The following is a 16,098-nucleotide window of genomic DNA, read 5'->3' on the forward strand; positions in this document are numbered from 1 at the left end:
ATGAGAGAAAAAGTTAGGTCCTCTATTTTTAGAGTATTTCATTAAACTCTAAAACATACATGTTTACTCTCCAAACATATATGTTTAGAGAATAAATAGTTACGTTGTTTTAACAACTGAAGAAATACTGTGGCTTATATATGATAATTTATAAAATACAGTTTAAAATTTATAAAAATGTAATGCTAATTATATATTATATAAAGATATCACCAAGGAATATACCATCTTCCAGCAGTGCCTCACACTGCATAAGAATTTTATTAGGCAAAATAAGAAAAATCCAGATAAGTAAAAGAAATAAAAGAAAAAGCATACCTACAAAGGTATATTGCAACAAATAATTTAATTGCATTATTATGAGGCCTTGTTACTACTCACTCAAACCAAATATAAGTCCTTACATGATAAAATTGAATTATTTCTTTATATCATTGTATTTTCCTTTGATTTTACAACCTAGTAGCAGTGTGTTTATGTTCTGATTTCTAACTGATTCAATATTTTCTTTAATTGGGATACTATAGTCTACCTTTCATCTTCCCCTCACCCACTGCTTATTGAACTCAGGCCTGGCCGATGAAATGTGAGCAGAAGTCATAGGTGCCACTTCTGGGCAGACACTTTAAGAGTCAGTGTGTGCTGCGCTACACTTTCTTTCATTTCCCTCTACTGAACGGCCAAACATGTTTCAGATATGGGTTTCTTCCTCAGCTTTGGTCCAGGAATGAATCCTGTGTGGAGGAGAGGTATAGCTGACTCAAGATGAACATAAACTTTTATTGCCTTAAGCCATTACAATTTTGGAGTCATGTGCTACCAGAGCATACTAGCCTCTCCTTGTCTTTGAACATTATAGACATTTGGAACAAGCATAGAGAAAACTTACATTGACGGGGTATTGACTAGAAGAAGGCCATTTTGAATTAGTAGGAAAACAAAGTTGTAGAATATTTTAAAGAAATCAAAACTTATTATTTGCAAATATAACAGGAACCTCAAATAGGGGACTAATAAACAGACATAAAACGCTAATAGAAAGCTAACACATTGATACAATCTATTTAATTAAACAATATAATCTGTTAGATACAAATTGTAATTAAAGAACAAACAAAAGATGTTGGTATGCTATTTGTTTGAGTGATGTACTATTTAACAAGTTCATTGTTACACAAGTCAACATGGTTAGGTTAAGGAAGAAAGCATAGTTCTAGCTGAAGTGTTAGACTGGAGGTGTTAGCAGATGGGATGAAGAAAGAGAGAGTGAAATGTATGTATAAACTTGAAAAAAGGAGAGCGTACTTGAATAACAAGGAATATCATTTGAGAATCATGCCATACAATTTAAAAGGTTGATTGTCAAGTAATGCTCACTTCTAAGGCTTTGTAATATCCCTCTAGTTTCCAAACAAATGGAGTTTCCAAATGAATCAAAACTGCAAAACTCAAGAGGATTAGTAAACTAAAAAAAAAAGTAGAAATTAATGTTTCTTTATGTGCTTAAAATGTCTATTGTATTTTACCTGACACATTCTTACCAGAGAAATGACACTCTAAAACAAAGAGATTAACACATCCAAATCTGGTTCAGAAAGCCAAGATTCATAGCCTCAGAGCAGAGGTTCCCAAAAGATTAACTTTTCTGGGTTTGCTTTATAATTTTGTCAGTAAATGTAAAACATTTAAAGTTCATCTGAAGGGACTACTTTGGTGTAAATATTGGAGAATATGTCAAAATTCATGATGCAATGTGCATCCTTGCTTTTGTTCAAAGCAGTAATTCAGGTCAAATTACAAAATGCGATAGGATCTCAATACGAATGAGAGGCACCTGTGACTTTGAGGACACAGAGATAAAGAAAAACAGCTGAAAAGACTCCTGCTCAGCAGCATCAGAGTCATTTTCTCAAAATCTTTCAGTAGTCTCACATTTCACTTTGGGCCAAGCAGCAGAAGTGGAAAAGTGGTTAAAAGTGATCAATGAGCAAGTAATGCCAAGGAAACTGAATAGCCTGGAAGGAAACTGGGAAGTTTCCCAGTAACAGAAGAAAGTCAGTAAAATAGAGCTTGAAGGTAGAATGCAGGGCACGGAGATGAACAATGCCCGAGGCGAGGCTAAATAATGCACTAAAAGCCAAACAGGGCCAGCCAGAAAAGGCATGTGCAAGAAAAGTAGGACGATAAGAGCATGAGTCCTGCCAGATCGAAATGGAAAACATATTTATAAATGTCTTTCAGAGGTGAGCCAGATTTTTAGAATTAATTTTGAACACCCAAGAGTATTTGGGGGATTCAGTGGGGGTGGAGGGAATAGAAGAATATTTAAGAAAGTACGGAATGATAGAAATTTAATTGAGCAATGATTATTGAAGTGGCTGAATGAATTTCTTAACATGTTATTTTACTTTCTTTAAAATCTAAAATGTTTTTTCTCTTTGAAGGGAAAATAACTCAAGGATTAGGAAATAATCTACCCAAGGCTCGGAGTTGTGAGTGGGTGTTAGGCTGTGGAGGGAATGCACACAGTTAGCAGTTATTGGGAAATGATTTGTTTCTCCCTTAGTAATCATGCATCAGCCAGATTTCCAGCAGGTTACTAAAAAGGCTGCAATGATTCTCTAGAGTCTTCTCCTTTCAGTTGAGAAAAGGCCCTAGCTTCTCACAGTCTCCTTTTAAAAGGTGATTTATCGTTGGAGCAGGATCTCAGATTGCAGCTGATGGCAGCAGTGAGAGGTCAGCTACTCATTCCTGGAGTTCACCAAGCCTAGTTCATACTACAGGGGCTGTGAGAAGGCTTCTCTCTCCACGAAACACAAAGATGTCTCCTGCCAAAGGGAAGAATTTAGCTGACTACGGAGGAACAGGGAAGAGCGTCTTTAGACTCCATTGCAGAAGTCCAAGTCTTAGTGGAAGCATTGTAAGTACATGGTATTAAAAGAAATACCGCAAAGAAATAGTCATATAATGTATTCCAAACTCAATGATGTTCCAGCTTTTGGTCCTTTCAAGTTTCTATCCTGTATAAATGGTTCACTTGAGGAAATGTGACAATGTTCCAATATGAGATGCTAACATCATAGCTTGGTTTAGGCAACAGTTCTCTAAGTCAGTGATTGAACACAGAACTGATTCAGAATTAAGCCTTCTCCATTCTGGAAGGTATAAGCTTTCATGTAAAAATAGAAATGTTTTTCTCCACATCTCTAACACCACTTATTTGTCCAGTGGGAAGAAAATAATTTATCATGTCAGTAGTGGTAACTAAAACACCTTCTGGTGTTAAATGAAGGTAAATATAACCAAAGTGCTTTTGGTAGCCTCTTCTGGATTATTGGCTTTTGGTTAAATACCAACTAACCAGCCCTGAGGTATGTATAACCTAGAACTAAATTATGCGCCTGTATAGATCCATTTCTTAGGCCAAAGTATTTAAAGTAAATTGCTAACCACATTACAGATACATAGCATTCCAAAGAACTACAGTAATACTAAAAGATAATTAAAATAGAACATAGAAAATACAGAAAAATGGATTTTTACATCTCTTATTTATGCTATCAAATATAATTTTTTTCTCACCTAAATTTTTGACAATTTATAGAGATCAGTTCAAGACTGAATTCTCAAGCAGATATTCTCCTATGTAGGCTAAAAAATGATCAGTTTGCTTTACATGCCAAATATACTGGTGGCAAAGTTAATATTTAAGTACAAAAATCTGGGAGAATGATTGTGCTTTTGGTTGAAAAGAGCCCTGAATTGTAAGTTCCAAGAATTTCCTAGAGTAGGGAGTTGATACTGCTCAAGGCAGCACAGACATCTGACAATTTTGGCCTGGGATACAGAAAAGAAAAACTCATTTTCTGAGGAGAAATTCAAGCCAGCTGCAGAAATTTGCATAAATAATGGGGAGCCGAATGTTAATCACCAAGACAATGGGGAAAATGTCTCCAGGGCATGTCAGAGACCTTCACAGCAGCCCTTTCCATCATAGGTCCAGAGGCCTAGGAGGGGAAAAATGGTTTTGTAGACCAGGCCCAGATCCCCCCTGCTCTGTGCAGCCTCAGGACATGATGCCCTGTATCCCAGCTGCTTCAGCTCCAGTTGTGACTAAAAGTAGCAACATATAGCTCAGGCTGTTGCTTCAGAGGGTGCAAGCCCTAAGCCTTGGTGGCTTTCACTTGGGGTTGGTAACGTGGGTGCACAGAAGTTCAAGAAGTTCAAGAATTGAGGTTTGAGAACCTCTGCCTAGATTTCAGAGGATGTATGGAAATATCTGTATGTCTAGGCAGAATTTTGTTGCAGGAGCAGAATTCTCATGGAGAACCTCTGCTAGGGCAGTGTGGAAGGAAAACGTAGGGTAGGGAGTCACCACACAGAGTCTCTACTGGGGCACTGCCTTGTAGAGCTATGAGAGGAGGGTCACCATCCTCCAGACCACAGAACGGTAGATCCACTGACAGCTTGTACCGTGTGTGGAAAAGCCACAGATACTCAATGCTAGTCATGAAAGCAGCTGAGAGGGGGATGTACCCTGCTAAGCCACAGGGAAAGGGTTGCCTAAGGCCATGGGGACCCTTCTCTCATCTGTGTGACCTGGATGTGAGACATGAAGTCAGAGGAGATCATTTTGGAACAGTAAGGTTTAATGACTGCCCTATTAGATTTTGGACTTGCATGAGGCCTGTAGCCCCTTTGTTTCGGCTAATTTCTCCTGTTTAGAATGGGCGTATTTACCCAATGCCTGTACCCTCATTGTATCTAGGAAGTAACTAAGTTGCTTTTCAATATTACAGGCTCATAGGCAGAATGAATTTGCCTTGTCTCAGATGAGACTTTGGACTTGGACTTTTGAATTAATGCTGGAATGAGTAAATACTTTGAGGAGCTGTTGGGAAGGCATATTTGAAATGTGAGAACGTGATATTTGAGAGGAGCCAGGGGAATGATATGGTTTGTCTGTATGGTTACCCAAATCTCATCTTAAATTGTAGTTCCCATAATCCCCACATGTTTTGAGAGAGACCCACTGGGAGGTAATTGAATCATGGGAGTGGTTACCCTCATGCTGTTCTTGTGACAGTGAGTGAGTTCTCATGAGATCTGATGGTTTTATAAAGGGCTTTTCCCCCTTTGCTCAGCATTTCTCCTTCCTGCCACCATGTGAAGAAGGATGTTTTTGCTTCCCCTTCTGCCATGACTGTAAGTTTCCCGAGGCCTCCCCAGCCCTGCAGAACTGTGAGTCAATTAAACATTTTTCCTTAAAAATTACACAGTCTTGGGCAGTTCTTCATAGCAGCATGAGAACAGACTAATACAAAGGCAGAAGAAACTCACAAGTGCTTTTTCAAGCCCTCCCTTGCCATCTATGGGGCAATGGAAGTCACATGACTGAGTTCAGAGTTGGAATATGAGGGCCTGGATGCAAAGAGGTCACTAACTGGGGTCTTTATAAAGCGAACATATAATACAATATCTAGTTGTTTATTTTGTGATATTACATTGATCCGTAGATTCAGGTGTTGCCTTCCCAATATGCCTATTTTTCAAGTAATGATGATACACCAATTCTATCATTACTTCTGCATTTATGGACTTACACTTAAATTCTTCTGTAAGGCAGCACTTACCCCCTATCAATTAATTGCTTATGCTAAAATACAGGATGAATACGTATTTTCATGTATTTATTAGTTTCGGAATAGTGAATTGGTACCATAGCATTCAAGCATTCCAAAAGGGCTAATGAGTTCTTTTAGTATCATTTTGAACTCATCGATTTTTAACCTGTTTGAGGTGTTTGGTCCATTACAGTCATTATTCCTTTTCATAGTTGATATGGTTTGGCTCTGTGTCCTCATTCAACTCTCATCTTCAGTTATACTCCCATAATTCCCACATGTTGTGGGAGGGACTTGGTATGACATAATTGAATCATGGGGACTGTTTCTTCCATACTGTTCTTATGGTAGTGAATAAATCTCACGATGATTTGATAAGGGGAAACTCATTTTACTTGGCTCTCATTCTCTCTCTTGCCTGCTGGGATGTAAGACATGCCTTTTTGCCTTCTGCCATGATTCTGAGGCCTCCCCAGCCATGTAGAACTGTAAATCCAATGAAATTTCTTTCTTTGGTAAATTGCCCACTCTTGGGTATGTCTTTATTAGTAGTGTGAAAATGAACTAATGCAATACTCAAGCTGCCCCATCTTTTCCTAGTGGCAGACCCTTCAATTAGGTTCCTGTGTCTTTTTGATGTTATCCCAGATAGCTTTTTTGCTTCCTTATATGACTAGATCTTCCAAGCTCATCCTGCTGCTCCACGGTAGACCAGGGGAATGAATCCATAGTTGCAAAAATTACAGTGACTGTTTCCAATGATGGTGGGCCCATAGAAGCTGTGACCACTATTGAGACTGTGCCATACTGGATCAGGAGCCAAAGGAAAACAGGTACTTTACATCCTTGGAACAGTAACTCCACCCTAAACAGCAGGCAGCTGGAGCCAAGAACCGAGCCAGACAGTGTGGGCACGACACACAGTAACAGAGGGATGCGCCTGCATGACTTTGTCTCTAAGACAGTTATTAAACCTGAATCCCGTGTTCCATGTGGAAAGTGGATAAAATTTGGAAAACTATCTCTGAAGCATCAAGGCTGTCATGTGGTCTCTCATCCAGAATGTCAGGACCACTGTCCCCTTCCCTGCATTCCTACCCTGATAGGAACACCTGTCAAGACTGGAGAGGGAATGCTGACAGACTTTGTGTCCCACACTTCTCCAACGATCCCTTCCACTGTTGTGCATTGTGTAAATGAGATTGAGCAGAGAGGTCTGACAGGCAGGCCTATATAGGATCTTGGACTGTGACTGCACAGTAAAAGAGTTGAAAAAGAAATTCCTCAGAGTGAAAACTGTACCCCTCCTCAGCGAAGTGGATGATATCCATGGTGTCTGTAGCCTTCTAAAAGACTTTCTTTGAAATCTCAAAGAATCTCTTATGACCTTTCGCCTGAACAAAGCGTTTATAGAAGCAGCAAGTATCACACATGAAGACAATAGAATAGCTGCCATGTACCAGGCTGTTGGTGTACTGTCCCAGGCCAACAGGGACATATTAGCTTTCCTTATGATTCACTTGCAGAGAGTAGCTCAGAGTCCACATACTAAAATGGATGTTGCCAATCTGGCTAAAGTCTGGCCCTACACAAGTGGTCCATGCTATGCCCAGACCCAGTGACAATGTTGCAGGATATCAAGCATCAACCCAAGGTGGTTGAGCACCTGCTTTCCTTGCCCCTGGAGTATTGGAGTCAGTTCATGATGGTGGAGCAAGAGAACATTGACACCCTACATGTCACTGAAAACTCAAATGCCTTTTCAACATTACAGACACCAGATATTAAAGTGAGTTTACTGGGACCTGTGACCATCCTGAACATCAGCTTCTCAAGACTCGTTCATTTAGTTCCCTGTCACAGAGAGTCTTTTCCACTCTCACAAAAAACACTCCCAGATATGGGAGCAAGAGCAAGTCTGCCATCAACCTAGGATGACAAGGCAACTTTTTTGCTTCTCCAATGCTCAAGTGAAGTTACATCTGCCTACTACTCCCCAGCATTGACTGACTATAAGAAAGGACCCATCTGTACTCTCCGCTCTGCAGCCTTCTGTACTCATTACTACTTTTAGTATTCTCCAGGCTTTTAATCAAGTTTAATTGTGCATGAGGGTTTTATTAAAACTATATATATCTCCCCTTCCTTCTCCTCAAGTCACATAATATCAGTACCTTGTGCTGGTCGTTGTTGGGAGATTTTAGATGAGAGATTAGGGGCAGAAGAGTTAGTATGGAATTGGTTGTGATTCTTTTTGGGAAAGGAGGTTATTATCCCTTTGGTTTAAAGCCAAATGCTGCTCATGGAATGAATGATCTTTCTCTAGTTTCATTTAGAATGAATTTTCATGAGACAGTGACAGAAACCCTACCTATCTGATAAGATTGGCTTGTCTCGGGGTCAGAAGTGGGACAGGGCATGGAGGAGGGAAATGAAAGGATGAGATCAGAGGATTTAGGATGTCTTCTTCTAAGAAACAAAAGTTCTTATTCCCCATTATGAGCTGAGCTATAACATGGAGCTTTCATAAAAATCGATACACTGAGGGCAGAACTAGTGATGGGAGTATGCATAGCTTTAACTTGGATGATTAGTTCTTAATAGTGTTGAGTGACACAACCTTGTAAATGTGAAAGTACAACTTGTATTTATCGTGAATGTGCCACTGGCTGAACTTTGAGTTCATTTGGAGTCAAAGCCAGTTTTTCTTTTAAAATTGAATTCATTCTGATGCTTGACTCCTATAATCCCAACCTTGTCCAGTGGAGCCCAACTTTTAAAGGTCAATATATCATCCTTTGGCATCCCAACTAACAGTAAAGGGTAGGCTATAAGGGAAAGATTGTCAATATTTTATGTAGTAAGAAAAGCCACAGTCATTTTTTCTTTGCACTTTGGATGCTGAAATTTTCCCATGGAACACAGCCACATCTAGATAGGCATGAGGTTTTTCTTCCATTAAAATTATTCTTCATGTCTGTAACAATGATTTCCTTCTATAGAATGTTTGACTTCATATTGACCCTTATCTGTAAAATACCTATTTGGGATAATATTTGGAAAAATATAAATAGCTTTTTCAAAATGAAAAAAAAAATGTGCATCTTCCCCTTCTGCCATGATTGTAAGTTTCCTGAGGCCTTCCCAACCCTGCAAAACTGTGAATTAATTAAATCCCTTTTCTTTATAAATTATCCAGTCTTGGGCAGTTCTAGCAGTGTGAAAACAGACTAATACATTCATATATTCTCTTACTTCTCAAATGGCTATTCCAGACCTTCCCCTAGCTCCTCTCCTCACTACAGCTGACTCTAGTGTCTTGCCCTCAATCTCAGCTGACTTCATTTTTAACTTTCTGTTAACAGAGACTCTGATTTGCTTTTAAGTGTTAGACACTGAGCAAGAAACTTTAAATGCATTATCTTATTTACACATCAAAATAGCGCTATGAGTTACGATAAATATATTTCACCAAAAAGGAAACGGATTCTAAGAGAGGTTAAACGACTGTCCCATGAGTATCGAATATACTTGCATAACAAGCCACCCCAATTTATTGGCTTAAAATAATTAACTAGAATAATTTCTCATGAGTTCTGGGTCCATTGGCTGGTTCTGCTGCTCTGGACTGGACTCACTCATGCATCTGCTGTCAGCTGGCAGGTCACCTGGGATCTTGGGACAATCCTGCTTTGCTCCATGTGGCCTTTTATCTCCTTCCATGGGCAACACCAGGTCTGTTTTCACAGAGATCACAAGAGACCATGAAAGGAAACAGAAACACCCAAGTGTCCTTCAAGCCTCTGCTTGCTATCCCATGGGCTGAAGTAAGTCCCATGACTGAGCTCAGAGTCAGAATTGGAATGAACTGCAAAATTGTAGTGGGGAGGGAGCTCATTAACTTGGACTATAAAAAAAATTGCTCTACCACACATAGCTAATTGGTTGTACAGATGAATTTCAAACCCAGATTTCTTAACACAGAGCCCATTTTCTTTCCTCTATTCTCACAGCTTCTTCACCAAAAAAACCCCCAGAAGTCATGAGGCAAGAATTCTAATGTTTTACTTCACCCTCCCCACAAAGTCTCTCTGAATCCGTCTATTTTTATCTCTTTTCTCTCATGTGAAGGAAAGTGTTGCCCCTTCTTTGTTCAATTTTAATTGCTCCACTTGGACTATGGATCCTCCTTCCTCCTTCCTTTTCAAGAATTTTGCTCCCTCAAACACCCGCATCTATCCTTGACCTTCAGCCTCTCCTCTGCAGTGCCCCCTTTCTCTCATCATATAAATATCCCTGACTCTTGTTTTAACCCCATGACTCCCTTTAGCTTTCCTTTTGTGATTCTTCAACCTCCCCATCTCCACCTTCTTACCTTCTATTGGCATTCAGCAGTCCACAAGCTAGTTTCTGCCTCCCTTGCCCCCATGAAAAGAGGCTCTTGTCCAAGTCACTCATGGTCAAGTTGCTTATTTTTTTGGTCTGAGGCATTTTTAGAGTTAGTATATTAATGAAGTTAGGTGAGGATAAGCTGTGGAAACCAATTCCTCAATCTTAATGGGCTTACCCAATAAAAGTTTACTTTTCATTTAGATCATTATCTCCCCATGTATTTGCTTGTTGGCCTTCCCTGTGGTGACCCAGGGCCTTAGGCTCCTTTCATCTTGTGGCTCCACCATCTCCTAGGGACTAAAGTCCCTCCACTGACCTCTGCACCTGCCAGCTGAGGAGTCAAGAGTGTGGAAGATTGTTTGAGTTGTTTGAAGGGGACAGGGCCAGGGAGAAATTTATCACTTCTACCTTTATTCCATCGGCCATAACACAGCCTGCAAGGAAAGCTGGGACATGCATTGTAGCTGTCTTCTAGTTGAAAAAACAAAGTGCTACATATACAGCAGTTCTTTACCAAAGTCTGCCATCCTTTCTTTCTGAAACTCTCTCCTGTGTCTTCCATGACACCATTTATCTTGCTTTGTCTTCAAATCCTGGCTACTTATTTTCAGTCTCTCACAGCTCCTCTGATGCTTAAATGTTGGCATCCCTCTGCACTTTGTTCTTAAGTCATTTATCTTCACACTACACATTCTCTCTGGAACATTCCATAAACATACAGCAGGTCTATCTCCATCTTTAAAACCTGCTCTTCTTCCTTTAAGTCTCCATTTTGGTAAGTGGGTATCTCCCCAGTCACTAAACCAGAAAATGAAGTGATCCTACATTCTTCCCTTATCCTCTATAACTGAGCCTCAGCACTACTCTCAGCCTCAGCACTACTGACATTTTAGACAGGACAATTGTTTGCCATGGGAGAGGTTCTGCACATTGTAGAATGCTTAACAGCATCCTTGGCCTTTGCCTGCTAGATGCCAGTATGGAACCCCTTCCCATGTTGTGATAACCCAAAAAAACCTTCAGACATTGCCAAATGTCCCCTGGGGAAGGGGAGACTGTTTCCAGTTATCTCCAGTTAAGCACTGCCCTATAAAATTGTCCAGTCCTATAGATTCAACCCTGACAACATTTGCTTTCTTCATTTAATTCTTTTGCCATTTATTTCTTTTCTTTCTTTCTTTCTTTTTTTTTTTGGAGACAGGGTTTCACTCTGTCACCCAGGCTGGAGTGTGGTGGCACAATCACAGCTCACTGCAGTCTTGACCTCCTGGGCTAAAGCGATCCACCAGCCTCAGCCTCTCAAGAAGCAGGGACCACAGGGGCATGCCACCATACCCAAATAATTTTTTTGATTTTTTTTTTTTTTTTTTTTTTTTTTTTTTTTGTAGAAATGGGTCTCCCTATGTCGCCCAGGCTGGTCTTAAACTCCTGAGCTGAAGCAATCCTCCCACATCAGCCTCTGAAAGTGCTAAAATTACAGGCATGAGCCACCTCGCCTGGCCCATTTCATTAAATTTCTCATCATTTTGCCTCTAGATATTTCCAGTTGCCTCTCTCTGGATGTGGCAAGCAAGTTTGCTGACCCAACAGTAATTCTTGACTCAAATATTCCTTGCTACTATGCACTAAAAGAAAAATGAAATAGTTGTTTTTCAGCCTCATTTGCATCTAAGGATAGCCAGGTGATACACTGTAGCATGGAATATTAGGTTCGTGAAGGGGAGATAATAGTTGAACTTAAAGGTTAATAGCAATGCATCTCAGCCTCATCACTCTGACAGTTGTGTTGCCTTAGGAAAGTTACTTAAATTCTATGTGCCCCATCAGTAAAATTGGGATAATAGTAGTACCAACCTTATAGTATTATTGTGAAGATAAATGAGTTAATATGTATAAAGTGTTTAGTACAGGCATACCTTGTTTTATTGTTTTATTCCACTTTACTTCATTGTGCTTCACAGATATTGCATATTTTACAAATTGAAGGTTTGTGTCAACCTTGCAAGGCTATCACTGAACAAGGCTATCAGTGCAATTTTTCCAACAGCATGTGTTCACTTTGTGTCTCTGTGTCACATTTTGGTAATTCTTGCAATATTTTGATTTTTTTCATTATTATTATATCTGTTATGGTGATCTGTGATCTTTGACATTACTATGGTTTTGGGGCACCAAGAACTATGCCCCTATAAGACAGTAAACTTAATCAGTAAATGTTGTATCTGTTCTGACCACTCCACCAACTGGCTGTTGGCTGTTTTCCAATCTCTCTGTTTCTTTCAGGCTTTCCTATTCCCTGAGACACAACAAGATTAGGCCAATTAATAAGCCTAGCTTGTAGGTGTTCAGGTGAAAGGAAAAGTTACATAACTCTCACTTTAAATCAAAAGCTAAAAATGATAAAGCTTAGTGAAGAAGGCATGTCAAAAGTCAAGACAGACCAAAAGCTAGGCCTCTTGCACCAAACAGCCAAGTTGTGAATGCAAAAGGAAACTTCTTGAAGGAAATTCAAAGTGTACTCTAGGGAACCCACACATGATAAGGAAATAAAACAGCCTTATTGCTGATATAGAGAAAGTTTAAGTGGTCTGGATATAAGACCGAACCAGCCGTATTTCCTTAAGCCAAAGTCTTAACCAGAGAAAGGCTCCAACTTTCTTCAATTCTGTGAAGGTTTTGGGAGGAGAGGAAGCTGCAGAATAAAAATCTGAAACTAACAGAAGTTGATTCATGAGGTTTAAGGAAAGAAGCCATCTCTGTAACATAAAAGTGCAAAACAAAGTGCCAAGTGCTGATGGAGAAGCTGAAACATCTGTTCCAGAAGATCTAGCTAAGATAATTGACAGAGGTGGCTACACTAAACAACAGATTTTCATTGTAAATGAAACAGTCTTCTATTGGAAGAAGATGCCATGCAGGACTTTCACAGCTAGAGAGAAGAAGCCAATGCCTGGCTTCGAAGCTTCAAAAGACAGGCTGACTCTCTTGTTAGGGGGTAATGCAGCTGGTGACTTTAAGTTGAAGCCAATGGTCATTTACTTTTATGAAAATCCTTGGATCCTTAATATTTCTTACAAAATGTTACTGCTCATTGACAATGCACTTCATCACCAAAGAACTCTCATAGAGCTATTAACGTTGTTTCTGCCTCTCTCAGGCCCTCCTATCCCTGAGACACAACAAGATTACGCCAGTTAATAAGCCTAGCTTGTAGGTGTTCAGGTGAAAGGAAAAGTCACACAACTCTCACTTTAACTCAAAAGCTAAAAATGATTAAGCTTAGTGAAGAAGGCATGTCAAGGAGCTATATAAGGAGATTAACATTGTTTCTGCCTCTCTCAGGCTCTCCTATTCCCTGAGACACAACAAGATTAGGCCAATTAATAAGCCTAGCTTGTAGGTGTTCAAGTGAAAGGAAAAGTCACACAACTCTTCACTTTAAATCAAAAGCTAAAAATGACTGCTAATACAACATCCGTTCTGCAGCCCATGGATCAAGGAGTCATTTCAACTTTTAAATCTATTCTTTAAAAAAATTTGTAAGGCTATAGCTGCCATAGAGGTGATTTCTCTGATGGATCAGGGCAAAGTAAATTGAAAACATTTTGGAAAGGATTCACCATTCTAGATTCCATTAAGAACATTGATGATTCATGGGAAGAGGTCAAAATAACATTAACAGGAGGTTAGAAGTTAATTCCAACTTCATGCATGACTTTGAGGGGTTTAATACTTTAGTGGAGGAAGTAACTGCAGATGTGGTATAAGTAGCAAGAGAACTAGAATTAAAAGTGGAGCCCGAAGACGTAACTGAATTGCTCCAATCTCATGATCAAACTTGAACAGATGGGGAGTTGCTTCTTAGTGATATGCAAAGAAAATGGGTTCTTGAGATGGAATCTACTCCTGGTGAAGATACTGTGAACATTGTTGAAATGGCCACAAAGGATTTAGAACATTGCATAAACTAATTTGGTAAAGTAGTGGCAAGGTTTAAAAGGATTGACTCCAATTTTGAAATATGTTCTACAATGGGTAAAATGCTATCAACCAACATTTCATACTATGGACAAATCTTTCCTGAAAGAGTCCATTGGTGTGGCAAACTTCATTGTTGTCTTATGTTAAGAAATTGGCACAGCTACTCAATTTTTAGCAATTACCACCCTGATCAATCAGCAATGATCAACATCAAGGCAAGACCTTCCACCAACAAAAAGATTATAAATTGCTGAAGGATAAAATGATCATTAGCATTTTTTAGCAATGAAGTATTTTAAAATTAAGGCATGTACTTTTTAAAAGAAATAACAATATCACACACTTAATAGAATACAGTAGACTATAAACACAACTTTTATATGATCTGGAAAACAAAAAATTTGTATGACTTGCTTTATTTTGATATTCACTTTATGGTAGTGTTCTAGAACTGAATTTACAGTATCTCTGAGGTATGCCTGTACTGTGGCTGGCTGCATGGTGACTATGATATGGTGATGACAGTAATCATGTAATCACTCTTTTCCCTGTTCAATCTCAAATGTAACTACTTCACATCCTATCCCCAACCACTATTCACCTTTAATATTCAGTTCAGGGCCCAGCGCAGCAGCTCATGTCTATAATTCCAGCACGTGGGGAGACCCAGGTGGGAGGATTGATTACTTGACTGAGGACAGGGGTTCCAGGAGTTCAAGGATTGTGCCTGCACTCCAGCCTAGGTGACAAAATGAGATTCTGTCTTAAGAAACAAATGAATAACAACAAAAACAAAAACAAACAAACCTCAGTTCAGAGAGATTGCCTTTATTTTTTAATTTTTTAAAAAATTTCCATAGGTTATTGGGGATCAGGTGGTGTTTGGTTACATGAGTTAAGTTCTTTAGTGGTGATTTGTGAGAGTTTGGTGCACCCATCACCCAAACAGTATACATGGCACCCAATTTGCAGTCTTTAATCCCTCACTCCCTTCTCAGCCATTCTCCCTGAGTCCCCAAAGTCCATTGTGTTATTCATATGCCTTTGCAATTTCATAGCTCAGCTCCCACATATGAATGAGAACATACGATGTTTAGTTTTCCATTCCTGAGTTACTTCACTTAGAATAGTCTCCAATCTCATCCAGGTCACTGCAAATGCCATTAATTCATTCCTTATTATGGCTGAGTAGTATCCCATCATACGTGTGTGTGTGTATATATATATAAATACACACCACAATTTCTTTATTCACTCATTGATTAATGGGCATTTGGGTTGGTTCCACGTTTTTGCAATTGCAAATTGTGGTGCTATAAACATGCATGTTCGTATAATGACTTCCCTTCCTCTGGATAGATACACAGTAGTGACATTGCTGGATCAAAGGGTAGTTCTACTTTTAGTTCTTTAAGGAGTTTCCACACTATTTTCCATAGTGGCTGTACTAGTGTACATTCCCACCAGCAGTGTAGAAGGGTTCCCTCTTCACCACATCCATGCTAACATCTATGTTTTTTTATTTTTCAATTATAGCCATTATTGCAGGAGTAAGGTGGTATCGCAGTGTGGTTTTGATTTGCATTTCCTTGACCACTAGTGATATTGAACTTTTCTCATATGTGTTGGCCATCTGTATATCTTCTTTTGAGAACTGTCTATTCGTGTCCTTAACCCACTTCTTGATAGGATTGTTTGTTTTTCTCTTGCTAATTTGTTTGTGTTTATTGTAGATTCTGGATGTAAGTCCTTTGTCAGATGTATAGATTGTGAAGATTTTCTCACACTCTGTGAATTGACTGTTTGCTGACTGTTCCTTTGCTGTGCAAAAGCTCTTTAGTTTAATTAAGTTCCAGCTATTTATCTTTGTTTTTGCTGCATTTGTGTTTGGGTTCTTGGTCATGCAATCCTTGCCTAAGCCAATGTCTAGAACATTTCTTCCAATATTATCTTTTAGAATTTCAGGACTTAGATTTAAGTCCTTGATCCATCTTGAGGTGAGTTTTGTATAAGGTGAGAGATGAGAATCCAGATGCATTCTTCTATATGTGGCTTGCCAATTATTCCAGCACCATTTGTTACATAGGGTGTGCTTTCCCCA

The 16,098-nt window shown here is 39.3% G+C and overlaps 1 pseudogene; it reads left to right on the forward strand.

Annotated features, from left to right (window-relative positions):
• The window catches only part of LOC105721837 (rac GTPase-activating protein 1-like), a 28,483-nt pseudogene extending 20,885 nt beyond the window's left edge, over window positions 1–7,598 (forward strand).
• The last annotated feature ends 8,500 nt before the right edge of the window (window positions 7,599–16,098 follow it).

This window comes from Aotus nancymaae, unplaced genomic scaffold (genome assembly GCF_030222135.1).
Source record: "Aotus nancymaae isolate 86718 unplaced genomic scaffold, 86718_ANA_hifiasm-v0.15.2.pri h1tg000092l, whole genome shotgun sequence".
Lineage (NCBI taxonomy): Eukaryota > Metazoa > Chordata > Mammalia > Primates > Aotidae > Aotus > Aotus nancymaae.